Raw genomic sequence first — 16,049 nt, 5'->3', positions numbered from 1 at the left:
ACCGATCTTGCGGATAATCTGCTGGTGCAGTGCTCTCTCTGTTGGCATTTGCACACAGGAGGAGGGAGAACTGCAGGGTGTGATTCCGGTCAACTGCGGTACTTTGAACCGCTGTGGACGCCGCCAAGAGCAATCTGTCTGCTTCCCAGCTCAGTTACTGCGGTGGTCATCTCTTCCCAGAAAACAGGATGTAAGTCAAGGACATCCTCGCTGTGCCTTGGGTAGCATTTTTCGTCAGGGCTGCAGCTGTAGTAAAGAAATAGTCATCAAGCCAATTGTGCAAGACAACAGAGCTTTAAGAGGTACTGAAAGATAGGACTCCGATTTGGGGTTCTTTCCTCCCATCTGGAGTTTTGTTTTGTAAGAGCGCCTGTCCTAGGTTACCCCTCCGAGGGATAGGGTGAAGAAAGAAAAATGTAGTCGCTTTAGTCAATCAAGCCGGTTGAGGGGTGAGGAAAGGATTCTATTCTTGTTTTAACTATCCTAGGAACTTGAACTTTTGGACTTTCCAGTCCTGCCTCAATGCCTGATACACATCAGACCTCCAGATAACCCTCTGGTTACCCCCGAAGGACTGAGGAAAGGATGTTCAGGTACCCAGGCCACTTGACAACCATGGTCCAAACCACCTGTCTTCTGGAGGGTCACCCTCTGGGACCAGTGCAGAGGCTAAGAATGCAGACTGTTTCTTCTCAAGAATGTACTTTTGGCCCTGGCCGGTTTGGCTCAGTGGATGGAGCGTCAGCCTGCGGACTGAAGGGTCCCCAGTAGGGGATGTGCAGGAGGCAGCTGATCGATGTTTCTCTCTCATCGATGTTTCTAACTCTCTATCCCTCTCCCTTCTTCTCTGTAAAAAATCAATAAAATATATTTTTAAAAAAAGAAAAGAAGAAGAAGAATGTACTTTTGCCCCGCAGGTGTGGCTCAGGGGTTGAGCGTGCACCCTTGAACCGGGTTGCGGGTTCCATCCCCAGTAGGGGGCGTGCAGGATGCAGCAGATCAATAGTTCTAGTCATTGATGTTTCTGCCTCTCTCACTCTCCCTTCCTCTCTCTGAAATCATTAACATATTTTTTTTAAAAAAGGAATGTACTTTTTACTAAAAGAACCCTCAGCTTGTCTTTCTTCTTTGGAACACTCTCTATTGCCCAGTTGGTTTCCAGTTTGCAAACCCTGGGACCTTTGAATAAATCTATCATTTATTTCTAGCAAAGCCTCCGGACTCTTGAGTTTGTTTAACACTTTGAATCGCTGTTTAAAGCCAAGCAGCTCAGATAAGTTAGATTGTTAGCATGTGTCAAAGTTTCATTTCAAACTTGGAGCAGGAGAAAAACTGGTTGGGTTTAAATTCTTAAGGACAGGCTCTATAGGAGGGAGAGGAATGGTAGATAAGGAAGGTTTCGGTGCAGGACCGGCTAGTTTTACGAGGCTGTAAAGCGGCCCCATTCTTACTGTGTAGCTTGACCCTGGATGCACAGTGACCCAAGAAGCGTTCTCATGGGAGAGCCCATCAGAAATACGAAGCAAAATGGTGCTGGGAGTTAGCCAGCAAGACCAAACGGGAAAGTTGGCTTTTGTTTTGTTTTCTCACCACAGAGTTCTGTTTTCCTTTACATGAGGGAGAGTTTTTTTTTCTCTGGAATCTTCCATTTCATATTTGATTACGTCCATAACCACTTTTAACCAGCTACAGGACAAGCATTCGTGCTCTGAGAAGAAATGGAAATTGAGAATCAGGATGGGGAGTGCCACTTTCCAAACTCAAACTTCCAGCAAGTTCCCGCTTCCCCCTCCCCACCAGAATTTCAGAGTCTTTCAGGCAGATGACTGGCTGGTTCGGGAAATTTTATATTTCAGTATAAGTGTTCTCTCTTGGCCGAGACCAGCACGGCTAGAGAGCAGACAAGTCCCGAGTAGGGGCGACTGGGGATTGAGAAAAAGAAAGAGATAGACACAGAGACAGTAGGGAAAGCTGGGACCAGGTGGGACACTGTTCTCGGGTGGAGAGACAGTGACCTAGAGCTAGAGCAGTGCCTTTATTATATACAGCATGATTCCAGGAAGTTTTACTAGAGTTTAAGACAAAGGAAATCATGTGAAATCACGGTTAAAGATCAAGCTGCAATTCTTCATTCTTGTGGCTTCTTTCTAATTGTCACTCCTGGCTGAGCCCGGATAATGGTGTCCGTTCCTGGCGCCTGGCTGAACTTAGTGGTGAAACCCACCCCCTGGCGCCTGAGCTAAAAGGTCAGGCTGACAACATACCCGCCACTGGACTCAGCTAACAATAGCTCATGTGCCTTCCCAGGCGCTCTCTACATTTCAGAGAGCTTACTATTCAAGGTGCAAATTTGCAGAAAGATGTCAAATTGCTCTGGATAAGAAGAGAGGCAGAAAGTTGAGGAAACCTGGCTGGAGAAAGGAGGTAGGCAGAGCGAAATACGACATCTATAAGCAAAGTTTATTCTCTAAAACCTAATGGCAGTGGCTTTGGAGTTGCATTTTATTTTTCTTTTTGGGTGCAAGAGAATATGAGGACTGGCCTTAAAACAAGAACAAAGGCTTCCCAAGGAACTCAGCTGAGTCACGCATTTTCACGCAGCGGCAGATTGGAGTGGAATACTGATGGCCCTGGTGCAGTTGTTCAGACAAGTCACCTTATTTCATCCCTGGGAGCCTCAGCTCTGGGCCTCGCTTCCTCCTTTTCGGGTCAGGTTTCCCTGCGATTCGCAGGTCCCTCCCCTCCCATTCCTCACTTGGCGGTGGCTTCATTACCAAATGTTAAACCCTCCTTACCTTTAGGATGTGAGGGCTTGCAACCTCTTTGTCACCCGGGTCCTTTCCTTTGTCTTCCTATCCTCCAATGTCTCTCTCCCTGCATCCTCCTCGGTCCCCCTCCTTCCAGGTTCAGATATTTTCTAATGAGTTGGAGAAAGTTTTCCTTCCTGTCAGATAAAGCCACTCCCCTTCCTTTTTCACATTTCTTATTTTCTAGATGTTATTGTATGTCAGTCTATCTGTTAGACATCCAGATTACCCAATGTTAATTTGAGTGGCAACTGTGAGACATAAAGACTTAAAGGCGACACAGATTAGACTCTTCTGCTCCTGCTCTCCAAGTTTATCATCGATGCTTGTGCCCAAGTCATTATGACATTAGAACGTGTGCCCAGGATCCTTACAGGTGAAAACAAAATGCTTTGGGAAAGCAGAGGGATTAATTACATTTAAACTGTAGGGAGCCCTAGCTGGTTTGGCTCAGTGGATGGAGCGGTGGCCTGCAGACTGAAGGGTCCCGGGTTTGATTCCGGTCAAGGGCATGTACCTTGGTTGTGGGCACATCCCCAGTGGGGAGTGTGCAGGAGGCAGCTGAATTGATGTTTCTCTCTCATCGATGTTTCTAACTCTCTGTCCCTCTCCCTTTCTCTCTGTAAAAAATCAATAAAATATATTTTTTAAAAAAACTGTAGGGAGTTGGCATCAGCTGGGCCCTGTACAGGGTGAATAGGATAATAGACCAGGAAAGGTGAAGGCAGAGACACTTGCTCCAGGAGTTGCACAGAGGCACACAGTCCTGGGCTAAGGAGGTCTCCTCACTGAAGCCTCTTGGGCAAGGCTCTGTCCCAGGAGAGACCTCAGACCCCTCTCAAAGGCTGAGAAATTCCAAGAGTTACCGTCTAGCTCTCCTGGAAAGGGAAAATGCGTTGGGAAGGAATAATTCGTTGGAAAGGAAAAATACGTTGGAAAGGAATAATACGTTGGAAAGGAATCCAAGTTTCTATGCCAGAGGGTGCTGCAATAATGACAATACTGCTCTCCTAGGTAAGACAAAAAGACAAAAAAACAAACCTTATAGGGCTCCTCATGCATTCTCCAAACAAACCAGGGACTTGTGCATCCATCCATTAGTGCATTTGGTGAATGGGGACTTACTGAGTGCCTCCTTGAAGCTGAGCATGGATGCCACCTCAGAGAACATGAAGAAGTCTCTATGTATAAGGAGTTCACAATTTAATGAGGGAGACAGAGAAATAGACAGAAAGTAACATACTTGCAAGACAAGTGCTACTGCATATTTAGCACAGGGTGCTGTGAGAGCCCCATATCTCAGCTTTGGGGAGATCAGAGAGGGCTTCCCAGAGGTGGTGACATCTAAGCTCAGACCTGTAAGATACGTTGGAGTTGGCCAGGGAGAGAGACAGAAGACCACCCCAGGGAGGATGGAGCAGCATATGCAGTTGGTGAGGCTGGGAGACAGCAAGTAGAAGAATAGCTGGGAGTTCACATGGAAAGGGAAGAGGGGCAGAGTAGAGTGAGGTAGGACTAAGAAGGTTTCAGGAGTGTCAACGTAGGTGCAGGAGGTAACAGCAGATGAAAAGCTTTTCATGCCATGCTGCACTGAGAGGTTTAGAATGTATTTCCTGAGGAAAATGGGAAACTTCTGAGCTACGGAGGGTTTCACAAATATTAAACTCACATGACTCGATGATAAATTAACATCACAAGCTTCAGGTATATGCAAATGAGATCGGCAGGACTAGCTGCATAATTCGCAGAGTCCGGTGAAGACTGGAAATGTGTGCCCCTCTTGTTGTGGACCCTGAGGAAGAAGGGCTCTCAGCTAACTGGGCTCAAATTTTGAAAACAGAGCCTAGCAGCCATTTCTACAAAGGGGCCTCTCACACAAATTGCACTTCAGGGAGAAGCCCGCGCTGAACTACCAGCCTCTGCACTGAACTGCCTCGATGCACTGTTTCTGCCCCCTGCCACCTGATAATGGAGTTCCTGGAATCCTATTTCCACCAATAGGACTGAGGCTTTCCCATTCAATGGGAGGCTTCTTCACTGACCAATCAGAGCAGCTCCAATCTGACCAATCAGGGCAGTGCATTTGGGCCGAAAAGCTTTTCATGCCATGCTGCACTGAGAGGTTTAGAATGTATTTCTTGAGGAAAATGGGAAACTTCTGAGCTACGGAGGGTTTTACAAATATTAAACTCATATGACTCGATGATAAATTAACATCACAAGCTTCAGGTATATGCAAATGAGATCGGCAGGACTAGCTGCATAATTCGCAGAGTCCGGTGAAGACTGGAAATGTGTGCCCCTCTTGTTGTGGACCCTGAGGAAGAAGGGCTCTCAGCTAACTGGGCTCAAATTTTGAAAACAGAGCCTAGCAGCCATTTCTACAAAGGGGCCTCTCACACAAATTGCACTTCAGGGAGAAGCCCGCACTGAACTACCAGCCTCTGCACTGAACTGCCTCCATGCACTGTTTCTGCCACCTGCCACCTGATAACGGAGTTCCTGGAATCTTATTTCCACCAATAGGACTGAGGCTTTCCCCATTCAATGGGAGGCTTCTTCACTGACCAATCAGAGCAGCTCCAATCTGACCAATCAGGGCAGTGCATTTTGGACTAATCAACCTTCAAGGATTTGGAGTCCTCATTTGTATGAGGATGAACCAATCAGGGGCCAGAGTGGGGTCTTCTATATAAGTCAGTTCCCCTCTGGCTCTAAGAGCTCACTTTTCTTTTCCACCCATGAAAAGGGAGCTGGAGCTGAAGCTGAAACACGGGGAAGATATCTGTGGGTGCAGAATAGAGCAGACCAGTGCAAAGTTGTCTAGCTGAAGAGGGGCCTGGCCCCAGGGCCTCCTAACAGCTATGCTGTTTGCAGTGAATGAAATGTTCTTCTTCACCACATCCCAGATTGAGGGTTCCTGTTGGTGTTGAATGGACAGCAACAACCTTCAGGGAACATTGTTTAAAAAGCATTAATAACTTGAAGACGGCAACAGTGGAACATAAACCAAGCATGGGCCCGTCTGGGGGACCCTGTGCTGCTGCCAGGTCACATGCCTGACAGGCCAGCAGAGGACGTTCGGCTCAGGCCGACTAGAAAGTCCTGAACGAGAAAGTGGCTCCAGCCTCATTTCCCTCATTTCGTGGAGCCTGGAACAATCACCCTATCCAGCACAAGAGGAGGCAGCCGCCCTGGAGGGCGAGACAGCTTACAGCCCACAGCCTCCATGGCCAGCACTAATCAGTCTGCAGGACAACGAACTCCATCTAATCAGACTAGAACACTTTCATCCCCCAGCCTCCGCCCCTTGCGGTTTTTGCACATGAAATTCAACCCCAAGGACAGCGGAGGCTGAGTCCTAACCTCCCCCGGTTGTGGCTCCCCCCATTCCCTCCAATAAACTCCCCTCTTGCTTGCCCACCTGTATCCTTGAGCGACTCCAATCTTACAGTGCCCATGAAGCTGGCCCTGGCGATAGGCCCCATCTCTCTCTTAGAAATTAAAAACAAAACTAAACAAACAAGCAAATGAGTGAGAGTTGTCTCTTGTGTTTTCTTTCTTTTTTTTTTTTTTTTTTTTTTTTTTTTTTTGCCAGATAATAAATAACTGCTTCCTGGGAGCTGTGATAAATGCCACTTTTACAGGAGTGTGTGGGAGAAAATAAGTAGTATGCCAGGTGATTCATAAAAGAATCTGGACCTGGTCCCGGACAGGGGGTCAGGACTGTGAAGGTCGGAACGTGGAACTGGCTCCAGCCCTGAATTGCAGCCAAGGTGAACGTCAAAAATCATGATTGAGATGCTCTCAGAGACCCGTGTAATTAATCATAGAGTTATTAAAGCTGGGCAGCGGCAGTGCATCTCGGGGGACAGTGAAACAATCATAGACTTATTGGGGTTTGTTCAGGTTCCGGACTGGGGGCGGTGAGAAAGAGTGCGTAAGACAATCCCTGCCTCTGAGAGGCTCATAAAACAGAAAAAGAGACCAAGATGGACCCAGGGAGTCCTTAGTGGAAGATGGCGCGGCTAACAGTAAAGAAACAGTGTTCTGATTAATGGTGCGATTCATACGACACTCCGTAGTTGATCAATGTTTAAAGATTTGGGCTGTGATCAAATTCATCAATATCAGAGTCCAGTCAGGAAGATAGGAGCCATTCTTGATATTTCACACGGGGGGAATGTAACACAGGGAGTGTGATGCTGTAATAAAATATTTCACAAGTGCCATCTTGACCTAGTTTTGAAACCGTGGCTAAAAACCTCCATTTCCCTTCAAAAGGCATTTGCTACGCCCCCACTCCAACTACTTTCCTTCTCAGGCTCTACCAGCCTAGGTTATAATACACACTTTCTGAAGGCCAGGCACCCAGATACCTAGGGTCCTTTCTCCCCTGGGTCCTCAGAAATATTCAAAATACCCAAACCCCAGGAAGCCCTCCAAACCCAGCTAACCTCACCCCACCTACCATGCATAAGCCACCTCCTGCCGTTCCCGCTGGCTGTTTCCTTGTCCCCGGGTGCAACCAGTTCTCTTGTTTGGAGCTACAGGTTGCAAAGAGTTCTACCATTCATCTACCCGAGTGTCACTGTCTTGTGACCTACCGTCCCTGGAAGGGGACTGGCCTGGAGCGGGTCTGCCTCGGGCCGGCTCCGGTGCGCGGTTGTTGACTTCATGCAGGAAAGATTTCCCAGTCTGAGTGCAGGTGATTTTGAGAGTCTGTTTATTAAACAAACTGGGGACAGAGGAACATTTTGCTTAAAGCTGGGGACAGTGAAATGAAGGAAGGACTAGAAGAAGCAACAGGGGAGCATCTAGGTGGGGCTCTGCTTCGGTTCCCTAGAAACGTTATAGGAAAACAGTGAGCCAAGGCGGGGCTGCGGTTAGCTCACTGGGAAGTCAAAGGAAAGGGGGGCCTTGGAGGGAGACAGGTTCGGGGGAAGGAACGGCCGCTGCCCAGTCACAAGTCTCGTGGGGCCTCCTAGAGTTGAGGAGGAACTAAAAAGCTTCTGCTCAAGAAGGGGCATGGGCGTGCTCTGGAGGGAGCCCTCACTGGTAGCCTTTGTCTGAGGGGTTTTATCTTCTGTGGACCAGAGTCTCAGGGGAGGGTCTCAGCAGAATATTCACCAGCTTTCCAAGTGCGCTTTTCATATGCTGACGCGTCAAAATGAGCATGGAGGGGAGTTTGAGCTCATTCCCTGGCCAGCTTCACTGTTTTACTTGTATCTTGGGTCTGTCTGGTTCTAATCAGGTTTTTTTGTTATTTGTTCCCCTGATTTCATCCGTCCTTGGGTTTGGCTGGCACAAATAGCATTCATTGGGTCTCGGTTCTCTATCTCCCTGACCAGAGTGATTTAAGCTATTCATTCGCCGGTTAGGGAGGAGAAGTAGAAACCATGTGCTCAGAAGTGGCCTTGGTTTGGGGAGATAAGGTCTTGTGATTCACTGGCTGTCTGTAAGTTGTTCGAATTGTTTGGCCTGGTTTAGTTATCTTGTCTCAGTTCCCCACTCCACTTGCCCAGTAATGTTCCTAGCTTCTTACTATCCTGCCTCGCTACCATGGAAAGAAACCTCACCACCCACCGGGCCAGAGCTGAGATCATGGCAAGAAGGGCCCAGCTCTTCTGCTTGTTGGGTGCACTCCTGCTGTTGGAAAGGCCTCCCAAAGCGGAGAGGAGAGGAGAAATGCCTTGGCCTCTCCCCTCCTCCCCTCCTCCAGTCCTCAGCTAGTGGTTCCCATTGGCTAACTTCCCAGGCACCTGGGAGACATACGTTCCTGCCATGTGAAAACAGCAGTGGGACTTGACTTTGGGTGGTGAACACGCAATGTAATATACAGATGAAATAGTATAGAATTGTACACTTGAAATCTATATAATTTCATTAGCCAATGTCACCCCGATACATTTAATAAAATTTTAGAGTAAATAAGAAAATAAACATGTAACCAGGTGTCAGGAAACTAGGACCCACAGGCCCAACCCAGCCCACTGCTTGTTCTTGTATAGCTTGTGAGTTAAGACTAGTTTTCTATTTTTTTAATGGTCAAAAAATATATATCAAAAAAAGAATAAGATTTTGTGCCCTGACCAAGTAACTCAGTCGGTTAGAGCATCATCCTGATATGCCAAGGTTTCAGGCTCGATCCTCAGTCAGGGCACTTACGGGAATCAATCAATGGATGCATGGATAAGTGGAACAACAAATCAGTGCTTTTCTCTCTCTCTCTCTCTCCCTAAAAATCAATTATAAAAATTAACAAATTAAAAATATAAGATTTTGTGACACTTGAAAATTATATGAAATTCAAATGTCAGTGTCTACAAGTAAAGTTTTATTTGAACACACACAAGTAAAAGAAATAAAATATGGCCCTAACTGTTTGGCTCAGTGGATAGAGCGTCAGCCTGCGGACTGAAGGTTCCTGGTTTCGATTTCAGTCAAGGGCATATGCCTGGGTTGCGGGCTCAATCCCCAAGTAGGAGGCTTGCAGGAGGCAACCGATCAATGATTCTCTCTCGTCATTGATGTTTCTCTCTCTCCCTCTTCCTTCCTCTCTGAAATCAATAAAAATATTTTTTAAAAATATAAAATATGACAAACTGTTAAAATACATCAGGAGGTACATTCATGTTTACAGCACCCTTATTCATAGTACCCAAAAGTTGGAAGCAACCCAAGTGCCCATCTACCGATAAATGGATACACAAAATGTGGAACATTATTGAACCTTAAAATGGAAGGAGCCCGACTGGTGTGGCTCAGAGGTTGAGCGCCAATCTATGAACCAGGAGGTTACTGTTCGATTCCTGGTCAGGGCACATGCCCGGCTTTCGGGCTCGATCCCCAGTAGGGGGATTGCAGGAGGCAGTCAATCAATGATTCTCGCTCATCACTGATGTTTCTATCTGTCTCCCTCTCCCTTCCTCTCTGAAATCAATAAAATATATATTTTTAAAAAGTTCTGGAGATCTGTGTCACAAAAATGTGAATATACTCAACACTACTGAACTGTTCACTTAAAAACAGTCACAATTTTATGTTATTTAAGATATGCAGCGTCAGGGCTGGGGTTGGGATGCGGGACCGTCTCATTGCAGAACTTGAGTGCATTCTGTCTCCATGCTCCCACGCAGATCCTATTCTCAGGGACTCACAGTCTGGGAAACAAAGCACATATATGAAGTGCTAAAGAACGATGCTGGCTGGTGGAGGGAGCCCGTACATAAAGCATTCCTGAAAACATACACGAAACCAGGATGTTCAAAATGGATGCAATAGTTTCTGTTCCAGAAGAGTTAAACATCTTTCTAATTACAACACAACTTCCAAACACAAGCTTTAATGATATTGCTTTAGCTTTTTACAAGTTTCTTAATGTGTTTCCTTCACAAATTCGCTTAGAGCAGTCAATTCGCTTAGATCCATGGTCGGCAAACTGCGGCTCGAGAGCCACATGCGGCTCTTTGGCCCTTGAGTGTGGCTCTTCCTAAGCCTTAGGAGTACCCTAATTAAGGTAATAATAATGTAGCTACCTATATAGTTTAAGTTTAAAACATTTGGCTCTCAAAAGAAATTTCAATCGTTGTACTGTTGATATTTGGCTCTGTTGACTAATGAGTTTGCCGACCACTGGCTTAGATGTGCCGGGGAACCTCTGATTAAGGCAGTCACAGCATCTGGCATACCCAAGGATTCCTCTCGAGTGTTTTAAGTTTATGAAATCTGTGTTTTTATGACTCATTTCAGCACTTTAACATCCCGTTTTCCACCCATGGTTAGGAATTAATAAGGGCTAAAATGTCATAAAATATTAAAATGCTTGTACAAATAGTCCCTGACGAAGACAAGACTGTTCACACTGGCAGCACCAGCAGGTGACATCACTTAATGGTTGTCAGCTGAGAAAGGGAAGTTCAAATTCAGCAGAAGACACATTTCCTAACAGAGCTGGCCGATTTACTACTGACCTGCTCGCCAAGTCACCTGGTCCCCTCTCCATGGTGCCACTTCCACCAGGAAGATCAGACACCCTGCCCTCTTGAGCTCAGGAGTCCCCAAGTGACTTGCTTTGGCCAATAGAATATGGTCAGAAGCCATGTGGGTGGACGTTTTAAGAGTAAGATGATGATCACCCCAGGTCTTCCTCCTCTACCTGGACACAGGCAACGGGAAGGGGAAGACTGCTCCTCCATCAGCAGCCCCAGGGTGAAGACGCTGAGGATCCGAGCCATGGAGTGTGGGCCGGAAATGACACGTGGGGCTGTGAGTACAGGGACTCGCGCATCCTGATGATACAGGATGAAAATGTGGTTGTCACACAAGCGGAGCATTAAAAACTAGCAGGTTAAGTGCCCAATAGTGACATCTCTAGGAGATCTGGGCAAACACAAGGGCTTCATAGAGGGGCTGGAACCTAGTAGGAGCTTTGAAGGGAAAGGAGGACTTTGATGAGTGGGCGTTCCACCTCTTCTCTGCCCTATTTTAATGGTCTGACTATGCGTTTTCAATACCAGGTAACTAAAGGGTCAGCAAACACACACACACACGAGAAGTTTTTATTCTTTTTTATTTCATTTTTTATTTTCATTGATTTCAGAGAGGAAGAGGGAGGGAGAGAGATAGAAACATCAATGATGAGAGAGAATCATTGATCGGCTGCCTCCAGCAATCCCCGCACTGGGGATCGAGCCCGCAGCCACAGCATGTGCCCTTGATTAGAATCGAACCTAGGACCCTTCAATCTGCAGGCCGATGCTGTATCCACGGAGCCAAACCGGCTAGGGCAGAAGTTTTTTTTCTTAAGAAAAGTATTCAAGTAAAGTGTAACATGTTCAGAATAATATAATGCACGATTTTTGTATTCATCATTCAAATTTCATCACATTCTAAGATTCTGCAGCCTTTGCCTCCTGCTTTCTTTCTAAATAAATAAAACATTACAGATATAAGGTCAAGCTTCCTGTATACCCCTCCCTGACCCTACATCCTGCCTTAAAAAAGTTTCCATTTGCAACTCAATAAAGTAGTCATGGAAAAAGCTAGAAATCATCAAAATTAAAATCTCATCTTGAAAAACAAACCTTTTGATGGCAAAATTGAGAAGCATTAAAATATGTTTTTATTGATTTTAGAGAGAGAGGGAGAGAAATAGAAACATTGATCAGCTGCCTCCTTCACGCCCCCTACTGGGGATCAAACCCGCAATCTGGGGCATGTACCCTGACCAGGAATCCAACCTCTTAGTGCACAGGATGAGGTTCAGTCCACTGAGCCACCCAGCCAGGTAAGAAGTGTACTTTTAAAATATACTACTATATATATTTTTATTGATTTCTGAGAGGAAGGGAAAGGGAGAGGGAGAGAGAGAGATAGAAACATCAATGATGAGAGAGAATCATTGATTGGCTGCCTCTTGCACGCCCCCCACTGAGATCGAGCCCGAAACCCAACCTGGGCATGTGCCCTTGACCAGAATTGAACCTGGACCCTTCAGTCTGCAGGTCAACACTCTATCCACTGAGCCAAACCAACTAGGGCTAGAAGTGTACTTTTTAAAAAATGAAACACAATGTATTATATTTAGGTATAAACACCAGACAATCATCAAAATGCCAGCTGGCCAGAGGAAGGAACTGAGGGAGAGATAAGACAATATTTGATGATTGCCTTGCTGTGCTACCCAGTTATGCTCACACAGAATTGAGAAACAGCATTATCCTCGCCCGTGAGGATTTAACAGGCTGAGGCCATTTCAGTTGGGACGTGTTTAAAGCTGACTTACACCAGTGTCTTCAATGCCTCTTGCTTACCACTCGGCAAATGCCCCCTCCGGATCCCTGATGCATTTTATAGAACTTTTATTTTATTGGCTAAAATATTTAAAGCAAAAAAATTATGCCATTTTTTAATTAAAAATGTCTTTCTCGTTTAACTCTCTTCTCTGCTGCCTTTTCATGAAACCTTTATTATTCCAATAAATGTGCCCAGCGTATGACAGTTTTTATTTTACATTTTACTGAATTTTACAGTTTTCTTGGAATTGTATTTGGTAGTATTCTTACCACCACCACCAACCCCACTTTAGAAAATAAATGAACATCTACACGTTATTTGCCGTGATCTCTCAAGATCTGAAACAATGTGCAAGGTTGGAGGATATAACAAAATATTTCAGGAATTGAGAATTCCGTAAACATTTGTGTTAGACTGTTTGATTAGAAAAACACATCCTGTTTTAAGCAGCTGGTAGCCGCCTGTGTTGTTATTTGATAAATAAGTCATCAAGGACATGTGCTTCTTAGAGGCCTGGGGACGGTTGTGAAAGAAAGGGAGGAGAGCTCCCCACTGTTCAGGACAAAGATTAGGGTGACCTCACTGAAAACAGCAGGGAAAGTTGACTCGAATCTGATGTTAAAAATGTTCACGTGGCCCTTTGGTTGGGCTGAGACCAGACCAGGGTGCCTTCTTCACGTGAATGATGCTGAGGGCCCTTCGGAGCAGCTGTTGGAGGTCTTTTTGTTCATTTCCATGGCATTTATTGGTAACGACTTCATTTCACGGCCCTGGGACGCAAGTTGATTTGAGATACAGGCGCTCCTGCCCTAGCCGGTTTGGCTCAGTGGATAGAGCGTCAGACTGCTGCGGACTGAAGGGTCTCAGGTTCGATTCCGGTCAAGGGCTCATGCCCAAGTTGCGGGCTCGATCCCCAGTAGGGGGTGTGCAGGAGGCAGCCAATCGATGATTCTCTCTCATCATTGATGTTTCTCTCTCTCTCTCTCCCTCTCCCTTCCTCTCTGAAATCAATAAAACAAAACAAAACCTACTCATCTCGATAAAGCTGTCCTCAAGGAGTCCAGACAACTCCAGGGAAGGGTTGTGAAATATGAGACGAGAGCTAGACAAACAGCAGCTGGGGCAAGACAGAACGCCCAAGTGTTTGGAAGCTCTGTCTCCACATCCAGTGAAAAGCTGAGCCATCATTGTGGTATTAGTGATGGTGGGAAAGGGCATGTAGTGAGAATAGAGCCACCGTTGTCTGATAATTATTCACCTCACTGACTACAGATGAGAAGTTTTCTGGGGAACTGGGGGATGAAGCAAGGCTGGAAAAAGATGAGATGCCTTGATGGGTCCATGACTCAGAAAAGAAATACATTTTGAGAACAGACCAAGGACAGGACACGCTTTGATTTGGTTGCTGTCCCCAGAACTTGACCCCCTCCGGGAGTTTTTCTCAGGAACACTGACTATTCTCCGGTCCCAGGAACGGGCTGAACTGGCTGTAACATCACAGAAGATTAGCCACCTTATCGGATTCTGAGCTCCTGAAGGCCGGACTGCAGACTCTACCCTCCCCTTTCCCTGTTACACTTGCAGCTCCCAGCTGCACATAGCTATCTTCTCCCTCAAGTGTATATAACCAGCCAACTGGTGCGGTGGGGGTAGGGGGTGGGGTCAGAGCAGAATTTCTAGGGTGACTGACTGTTCTTCCCATACTGCCAGAAGTATTAGGATAAATGCTCATATATGATTCCACCCTGTCTCTGCTTAATTGGCTCAAGTAGTGACAGGCAGCCCATGTTGTAATGTACCCCGTGAAGCACACAAAGGATGCCCCAGTCAAGAAGTCGAATTAAGGAGTCATTTATTCAAAAGCCGGCAACTACGAGGGGGCATTAGCTCTCCAAATCTCGCAGCCCCGAGTGAGTACAGTAGCAAGCTTACAAAGGCAAAAATCGCATCCTGCTAGACGTTGGAATGTGGGACTATCTTGCGAAAGCAGATTGTACAGAAGCAAAATTGAGCAAAGTTAATAATCTCTAAAGGTCATCTACAGTTTCAATTCCTGGAGCCACTGAGTCAATGGGAAGCAATCTTTTGTGGTCTGGTCCTCAGGCACAGAAGAATAACCTTTGTGATGTGGGCTGGCAACATAATGGGGTGATTTATGTGAGTTTCCGGGTCTCAATCTGGAAACTGAGGTAACTACCCTATTGTTTAAGCAAGCAGGTGTGTACAGAAGCTAGAATAGCAGGATTAAAATTTAAACAGCAGTTTTTACCCTAGATCAGTGGTTCTCAACCTTCCTGATGCCGCGACCCTTTAATACAGTTCCTCATGTTGTGGTGACCCCCAATTTCATTGTTACAAATTGAACATAATTAAAGCATAGTGATTAATCACAAAAACAATATGTGATTATATATGTGTTTTCTGATGGTCTTAGGCGACCCCTGTGAAAGGGTCGTTTTACCCCAGAGGGGTTGCGACCCACAGGTTGAGAACCGCTGCCTTAGAACAAGAGGTTAGAATCCTCCTGTGCTTCCCTCAGCCCTCAGAGTGCTGGCCATGAACAGATCAAATGATGTCAACCATCAGGTGAGGGTAATTGTAACAAGAGGGATAAGAGAGGCCTATAATAAGATTGTTTAGCATCCAAAGCAAACTGTTATTTTTTGAGGAAAGGACTGTCGCGTTAGGAGCAGTCTGATGGTTAGGAGCTGATGGTGTCGTCCCAAAGAAGGGCTGATGGTTAGGAGCTGTCCTTCTCCTGGAACTGGGTGGCCCGGCAGTTCTGTCTTGGGTTCCTTGGTGTGGCCTCTGCCTGAGAGAGCTCGGTCTGAACAGCGGACACGTGGTGTGTGTCTCACCGTGAAATAATCTGGAGCCTTCTCTGCATCGTTGTCCTACCATCATCACTCCCCCCTGGGCCTGCAGTAGCCTTAGGGTGACCCGCTGTCCCTGTTTGCCCGGGGCGCTGGGGGAGGGGGCGGTTTCTGGAATACAGGACTTCCAATTCTAAAACTGGGGAAGGCCATAACCGGTTTGGCTCAGTGGATAGAGCGTCGACCTGTGGACTCAAGGGTCCCGGGTTCGATTCCCGTCAGGGGCATGTACCTTGGTTGCGGGCACATCCCCAGTGGGGGGTGTGCAGGAGGCAGCTGATCGGTGTTTCTCTCTCGTCGATGTTTCTGACTCTCTATCCCTCTCCCTTCCTCTTGTAAAAAAATCAATAAAATATATTTAAAAAAAAAATAAATAAAACTGGGGAAGTCCTGGGCAAACCAGGAAGACTTGGTGACCAACAGCAGCCTTCTTCCTGGCCCCCTGCAGGCCTCTGGTTTCCCCCTCTGATCCGTTCTCCCCAGAAAGAAAAGGCAAATCCCATCAGGGCGCTTCCTCCTGGAAACCCTCCGATGGCTCCTGGTGTTACTAAAGCCAAACCGCCCAGCAGGA

The sequence above is a fragment of the Myotis brandtii genome, unplaced genomic scaffold (genome assembly GCF_000412655.1).
Source record: "Myotis brandtii unplaced genomic scaffold, ASM41265v1 scaffold59, whole genome shotgun sequence".
Taxonomy (NCBI): domain Eukaryota; kingdom Metazoa; phylum Chordata; class Mammalia; order Chiroptera; family Vespertilionidae; genus Myotis; species Myotis brandtii.
Note: the sequence above shows the minus strand (reverse complement) of the source record.